Genomic DNA, 8,388 nt, shown 5'->3' on the forward strand with positions numbered 1-8,388 from the left:
TGAGTTTCTGTTTTCCAGCGTCAGTCCAACTTGATTCTATAATGCCAAGTAGATTGAGATTGTAACGAATAATTTCACTCACTGCTTTTGCCAACCTTCCAGTTTGGTACAGTTTGTACATTCTAGCATCCAATTCTGATGTGAGATCTGGGCGTCAAATGTTCTGCTATCAGGGTGGGGGCATCCTCTTGGCTTTGACCCCAGCCCTTCATTGGTCCATTTATCTGGTCTGTTTCATTTTGATATCCATTGATGCAGCTCAGTGTGGACAGCAAAATTACCTGAGCCTGATAAAGTAGTATTTCTATATAGAACATATTCATGGATTAATGTCATTGCAACCAATTTAGTCATGACTTTACAATACAGAATTTCACAATAAAAAATTTATATTAGCTTTACAATAAAAAGGTTACTAAATAATTACAGTTTTAAGGACTCAAAATTTCATAAAATGGTAATTGACAAATTCCTTAAGGATCATCCTTCTGCAGATGTGTATTGTGTAATTCAAAAATCAGTTGTCCTCTGTGGGTGATGTCCTGCAATATACACAGTACCCAAGTGAACAGTTATTTTTCATTATAATTTCTTACTATATAGTATATTTTAACATGGTACCGGGACCGGGACCAACGCAAGGTTTAAAAAATTAAATACATACATTTTGAGGTTAAATAAAAACAAGATAAAAAGATAAAAACAAGATCAGTTCAAAACCTAAAGTATCAGAGCAAATACAGTAGCAATAAATTCATAGAAGATTAATGGCAACCTTTGTGATGGACTGGACTTGGCTCACTGCTTTTGAATTGATTGATTAAATTTGAAACTGTTTCTCCTTTCACAAATTAAGTTTATATATAAGTTTATATATCTTATATGTCTCAGTCTATAGTGATTTTATAGCATCTCCACTATAAAGCCCAGTGGTCCTGAGAACCTTTGGAAGTATTAAATATTCAGCACTGCAGAGACTGATACCACAGATAAGTGCCTTCAGTGTTAGTTAGGCACAACATCCTGTTTAGCAGCAGGAGAGTCCACCAGCCTGATGTATAAAGTAAAAACTTGTGTGAACAGCTGGGTTCCAAGATTTGTCTAAATGATATCCACATCATTCAGCATAGGCACAATGAAAAACACACATCAAATGAAAGAGAAAATTCCTTTCACTCCTGTCTCCTCTAGAGACATTGCCTCAAAAGGCTAATACAACTGCTACTAAAATAAGAAAGTCAAAAGACTTTTTGGAGCATGATTTGAACTTTTTTCCCCATAGCAATCATTTAAAGGATTAGTTCACTTTTAAATAAACTTTTCCTGATAATTTACTCACTCCCATGTCATCCAAGACGTCCATGTCTTTCTTTCTTCAGTCGAAAAGAAATTAAAGTTTTTGATGAAAACATTCCAGGATTTTTCTACTTATAGTAGACTTCAATGGGCACCAAACAGTTGAAGGTCATAATTAGTTTCACTGCAGCTTCAAATTGTTCAACACGATCCCAGATGAGAAATAAGGGTCTTATCTAGTGAAACCATCGCTCATTTTCTGAAAAAAATTGAAAATTATATAAATGTTTACTGCCCTCCACAGACCAAAGTTTGAACTAATTGTTATATACTATTGAACTAGCATATTGCATATAAAAATTAGTTCAAACTTTGGCCTGTGGAGGGCAGTAATACAGTTAGCAGTGTCTGGAATTCAAATAGAGGAGAAGAAGAAGAGAGCTAGTTCAAGATGAGCATTTCTGGTTAAAATTTATATAATTTTCAATTTTTTTCAGAAAATGAGCAATGGTTTCACTAGATAAGACCACAATATGGCAATGGGAATAATAGCGATGAACTCCTACATAACATCACGTACACTTTACAAAGGCTGAAATCCCCAACATATGTTGTACACCGTGGATGAACACGAAAACTCGCGTTGAGAACATGCGTTGCTTGCACTACTCGCAATCTCAACGGATATTTCAGAGTGAAAGCGCATGTGCACTGTCTTATATGCAACACACACAGTGCCACCTGCTGACCACTCCAGGAAAATACAGGCAACCACTGTTTATCATAACTTAATACACTGAACACAATAAGAATAATAAAATAACAAATTTTAACATGCAAGGAGAGAAACAAATTTTACGGTTATTTACCACCGGTTACATATGCATCACATTTTTTATAATGGTCATTTACTGTATTCTATTCAACAGCTAACCCACACATATGAAATTAGTTTTGTAATGGTTACAATAGTTTTATAACTCAAAAAGAAGTCAAGGTTCAGAACAATGAAACCAATAACCTGGCCTTTGTGCTTCATGAAACAGCTTGAATCGCACCTAGCATATATATATATATATATATATATATATATATATATATATATATAACGGTGTTTAAAAATATTATTGTTAAATTCAGCTTAAATTGGGAAACTCTCCATTGGCTATTACGTCACTCGCGTTAGTGCACATGATATTGCGGGGCGGAGCTCTATAATCAGAGTCTCATAGCTCGTCCTGCTGATAAGTCGCATAAATGTTTGCTCCGTCCTAATAATTAAGTCTGGATCATTTTCAAGCCCAAGTTTGAACTATAAACCACACAAAAGGTTACTCATTTTGTCTGTTAAGTCCTAGTTGTGTTATTCGAGTCAAATATGTATTATTTGTGACTATACGATGAACAGTGTGTTAACTGGCCTGATTGTAATCTTCAAACTTCTGTTTATTTCATTTAAGACGTTAAATGCGACATCGATGTGCTATATGCTGTTTGCTGATAAGCCTTTTGGTGCTGTTTCCCAGGTATGTGTTTTAATCGAGTTTTGTCATGTTCTGTGTTAAAATCATAGACTGTAAAAAAAGATGGACGACGCGACGCCGCTTCTTTCCATTGTATTGAACTGAAGCCATAACGGACGCCGATGGGCGCTGACACGTTACGCAAAAACGTTAGTTTGGAACCTGGGCATGCGCAGAAGGAATCGTCAGTGGAGCCCAGAGGCGGAGTCGCGGTATCAAACTTCCGCCCAGACGGCTGCGTCATCATTAATGTATTTTAAATAGGCTATATAAATTGTACGTAATTTAAAATTCTACCTATAAAATAATAGGCTATTCTGTTTCTAGAGCAATAATATTTTTGAAACAGGAAATTCAGTAGATAAACTCAATATAATATGCCACTAGAAACAACTCTAAAATGTCAGAAACGGTCCTGCCATTTTAAATAAAAGGTTTAAACTAACGTTACAGGAGATCTATTGCTGTAGACAGTGCTCTATAATTAATTAGAGTAGGCTATCATTAGTTTTATCCTGCTAATTATTATTTTATACCCATAAAAATAATTAGTAACTGCCAGATAACGAATCACCTGCTTTTTTCCCCGTCATTGCTAACTTTAGGCATGTTATCTTAACTAATAACGTTTATTAATTATCTTATGAAGTCCACATTTAACATTACCGAGAAAAGCTCAGATATCCGTCAGATCCTGTAGGTCAGTCAGTACAGTTTACTGCTGAACAGCTCAATTTGTCGGTGTGGAATAACACAGAAACTGAAAATTAATAGTTATTTATTTATCTTCACTCTCCCCTCGAAGCCCCGACAGTCCTCAGACAAGCTGTCAATCAACTGTGAGTCACGACGACACGCCCCGTTTCTATAGCACCAAATTGCTAGCTAAAATCAAACTTATCACAAAAACGAACAATTGAATATAAATCAGCGTGATAACAACTACCTTAAATGACCAGAACCATCTTTTGGAAAATTTTATTTGAAGCATAATTTATTTTTATGTTTTAACTTAAGTCTCATTCGTCTGCATTGGGCGGGCGGGGTTTATGACCTGTACTGCATCCAGCCTCCAGGGGGCGATCAAAGAGCCCGCAGCTTCACTTTTCAGGACGTATGAGACACACCCGGTTAAAATCATAAACAGTAAAAGAAATGGACACAGCGACCCCATTGGAACTCAATTGAGACAAGTGAAGCCCATTTTTAGCGATTTTTTTTTTTTTTTTTTTTTTTTTTTTTTTTTTAGCACTTCCGTTTCTGACGCGCAGACTCAAACTAAGCTTGATGACGTCAGCAACCTGTCTGACAGATGTAAATCTTCTAGTAGCTGTGCGTGCAAACTGCCATCGTTAATCTTGCAGAGACGGCGAGCTTGAGCGGGGAGTTCTTTGGCGTGAGTGAGCAGGAGTAATTATTCTGATTAATTATTTTGTATAGTATTTTAAAATGTAACGCCAGTACGCCATATTAAGTTAATGCATACTATTGCCTGCGAGCTTCTCCTCCTGTCTGTACGGTAATTTCTCTACTGTGCGACAGAGAGTCGAGTGGCTATGACGCAATCGTTAGCCTATTTTTACAAAAACTGTTTCTACGGGGCCATAATGTAACATAGAAGGTAAGGGAGTCCTTTATACATTGTCGTGTATCTTTAGAAATAAATAATGGACAAATTGAGTCTTTAAACGCCTCAGATGTAAAGTTATTTGCTGTCAAAGTGACGCCAAAATGAATGGGAGTCAATGGGATGGCTAACGCAAGTGAAGTTCTGCTACAAGATGGCGGCACGCGGCCGACTTCAACTTCCGGTCGACTTCCTTGGGCACTGGTTAAAATACTAGCCCCAGCTGAGTGTTAGCTTTTAGCACGTGCTGTATTGTCTCGCACGTGCTCTCTGCTGTGTAACTTGCGCCATCTAAGGGCTGCGTTATTCTCTCTCCATTTCATTTATATAAAATATGTAAAATGATGGTTACTTGAGTTCATATTTTCCCTGTATTGATGTTAATTGTCTGTATTTGTGTTTTATATTTTATTTTTATGGATGTATGCTTTATTAAGAATTTTTCCTACTATATGTTCACGCTCAATTTGAGAAAATGTATATAATCAGAGTCTCATAGCTCGTCCTGCTGACGTTAAATGTGACATCGATGTGCTATATGCTGTTTGCTGATAAGCCTTTTGGTGCTGTTTCTATGGAATTACGTTTGTTCCAAAAATAATGAACGTAACCTTTCAAAAAAAACTAATAAAAATAGAAATTGAAACTTAAAAAAATAAATCGCAGGCAAAATGTTTGACTTTGTTTTTAATACACTGCATGTTTTGCTAACTGTTTCTTTTCTTTCTTTCACTGATCTTTACTTACAAAAGAGAGAAAATGAATGTCTTGAGGTTTAATTGTACATTAAAGGTTATAATACTGAAAATATTGCATGATGTCCAATGTTTTCGGAGAATATTTGATTATTTCTGATGATTCTTCTCTATTGTTGGGTCTGATTAGGTTGTGCTGTTACAGTTTAAAGAGAATACTAGTATCATATACATGTATATATTCAGCCATCAAGAAAGTCTCACTCCAACCAGGTAATCAAGGTTGGCAACCATGGCCATCCCTCTACCCATTGTTAGCATATGCACATACACCATCACAATTAATGATCACTTAATTCTGAAGGATTCAAACAATATGAAAATAACAGTCGTGGCTTGCTGTAAGGGCATTTCAGTACTCCACACAAAGAATGATCTTGTTGCCATTTTTTATCATTCTAATAATTTTATTTAGTTAGCATTATCCATCTAACATATAAAAGTAGATTTTTTTTTTAAACAATCATCAACAGTTTCAATTGTTATTTTTATATATATATATATATATATATATATATATATATATATATATATATATAGTTGAATAAATGAAAATATGAATCAATTCAAATAAATTTAAATTCTTTGTCACTACAGCATACACACAAGTATAAAAGTGAAAGTGTTGGATGCAATTATGTTGTGAAAGGAACAACCAGAATCCACAAAACACTAACTGCATATTCATGTAATCCACAGTATTCTCATGATATACAGTACATTACTATAAAAACGCACAAGCACCTATTATAGAATACATGTGTAAAATTCATAAAATTAATTTTATTACCATTTTTTTAAACTATAGTGAATAAACTTAATGAATGGAATGAAATGTTCATGTTGTCTGAATACATTTTTGGTTTGACTGTATGACTTTCTCCACATAAGCACAAATATCTTTAAGAAAATAGTCCATCTCATAAGTGGACTGTAACCCATACACGTATGATGGTTGGTGGGAAACGATTGTTAATAATTAAAACAGTTTAAATTATTAGTATTTTTCTCATCTATTGTTTCACTTCAGAAGACATTGATTCATCCACTGGGGTCGCATGTCTTTAGGACTCAAAGACATGTATTATTTTCCTAAAAATCCTAATTCATGTTTATCTGTAGAAAGAAAGTAATACGTATCTTGGACGGCATGAGGGTGAGTAAAATATATGAGAATTTTTTTTGGGTGAACTATCACTTTAACATTCATATGTTGTTGATATGCTAATCCAAGATCAGTATGGACTAATAAGAATAAAGTACAACCTCTTGTGTGTTTGTGAACTGTGTCTTGTTTTAATCTAGAGCTCCAAAAAAAGTAAAATATTTGCATAATATCAGGTGTCTGAAGATCAAGATCCCAGTCAGTCAAAGGTGATGTGTCTGAACAAAATAAGATTCTTGTCTGATGGGGACAGTGGATCTCTGGGGCTACCACTCCCTCCTCTGGGTCAGCATCAGAATTTTGTTAATGGAAAAGTTGCTCCACTCCCTGGAAAATAAGAAATCAGATGTATTATAATCTAACAATACAAACTGCTTTGAATTCCCACATAACAAATTATGCAGACTTAAAATATTTATTTCAAACAAATTATATATAATTTCAGCCATAATTAGCAATGTTTTAATGACCACCCATGTTTATTTTTTGGTCTTTATTACAATGCAAACAGAAAATACAGGAAATATGCACACAAAAAAATCAGAACAAAATGGATTCTATAAGCAAAAATCAGTATTTAATGTGACCTCCTAGACTTCCAGTTTTTTCAAAGGAGAAACTTGTGATCAGATTTTGAAAGTTTTCTTGGCCTTCCAGTCATTTTCCATTCCATTTAGGTTTGAGAGAGCCAGGTTCTCACTATTACTCAAGTGTAAGGAGAGGTCACTAAATACTTGCCACTTTAGCCTGTAGAAGTCTTTTTTTCCCTGTTTTTTAATAATGCTTACAAATTTAAAGTATTTCCTGGTCATATTCTAATAAGAAGACTGAAAAAAAAATATGGTCACTATACCATTGCTAAAACAACATCTAATGGTGTCCTAAGACTTTTGCACAGTACTTTATATGTATTATTATTAAAGACTGCCTTTTCCCCTTTAAATATGATCTAATCCAAGGCTGTATGTACAGTAGGCTACATAACCAGATCCTGTAATTAAATCAAGACAACACTGCTGTATAAAGTGGGCTCTAAATGAGCTCTAAAATACATCTCCATCTGAAAAAGCAAAAGCAAGTAATGTTACTTATATTGATTTTGTAAACGTAAAAAATACTGACTTACCGCGAGTATCCAGATAACGACGATGACTGATGATAATGATGATTATATCATTCGTCTGTGCTAGGCCTAAGAAATCATCTCACCATAGTAGCAGCAGCTACAGATAAAATAATAAAAACTCCTATCTTTACATCACTAAAATGAAATAAGAAGCCGCTTACAGACGCTCACCTCCACACATGTAATTGCAAACACAACGCTGACGTCTTCACTTCCAGGTCAAGAAGAAGCTGTCAATCAAAAACTCAGTAAGCCAATGAGAACACACCACTGCTGGCCCCGCCCCCGCGAGAGATTTGTGTCAGAAAGACGAACGAAAACTCTGGGATCGTAAACGAAAACTTCAGAAGCATAAATGAAAACTCTGGAAATGCTTTTGTAAGTAAAGATCAGTGAAAGAAAGAAAGGAAACTGTTAGCAAAACATGCAGTGTATTAAAAACAAAGTCAAACATTTTGCCTGCGATTTATTTTTTTATGTTTCAAAGACATTTTATTCAGTTTCAGTTTCTATTTTTATTAGTTTTTTTGAAAAGTTATGTTCATTATTTTTGGAACAAACGTAATTCCATATGTTTCCCAGTTTTCTCGTGTCACAGATACAGTAAAGCAACCCTGAGTGACCATCCACCTGTTCTCCGAGTGAATTTATTCCATCCATCACACACACAGTCACATATATATATATATAATTTAATTTATATAAATATATAATTTATATATATATAAATTCTCTCATCACCTCCGTCTGAGACCACTACAACTGTCATTTGTTTTTATTCCAAATGTAAGGCACACATTACTCTCTCTGCATGACTCTTTCAGAAAGAGAGACTAACTCTCAGATATTTGATATCTAAAATACATTTAAAATGAAAACAAATCTATGCTAAAAAT

The 8,388-nt window shown here is 34.6% G+C and overlaps 1 long non-coding RNA gene across 1 annotated transcript; it reads right to left on the reverse strand.

Annotated features, from left to right (window-relative positions):
- Positions 1–5,964: 5,964 nt before the first annotated feature.
- On the reverse strand, positions 5,965–7,889 carry LOC125243693. Its single transcript, XR_007179087.1, has 2 exons — positions 7,493–7,889; positions 5,965–6,693 (listed from the first exon to the last, which is right to left on the reverse strand). It is a non-coding gene; the product is annotated as an uncharacterized LOC125243693 (long non-coding RNA).
- Positions 7,890–8,388: the final 499 nt, after the last annotated feature.

This window comes from Megalobrama amblycephala, linkage group LG13, assembly GCF_018812025.1.
Source record: "Megalobrama amblycephala isolate DHTTF-2021 linkage group LG13, ASM1881202v1, whole genome shotgun sequence".
NCBI lineage: Eukaryota > Metazoa > Chordata > Actinopteri > Cypriniformes > Xenocyprididae > Megalobrama > Megalobrama amblycephala.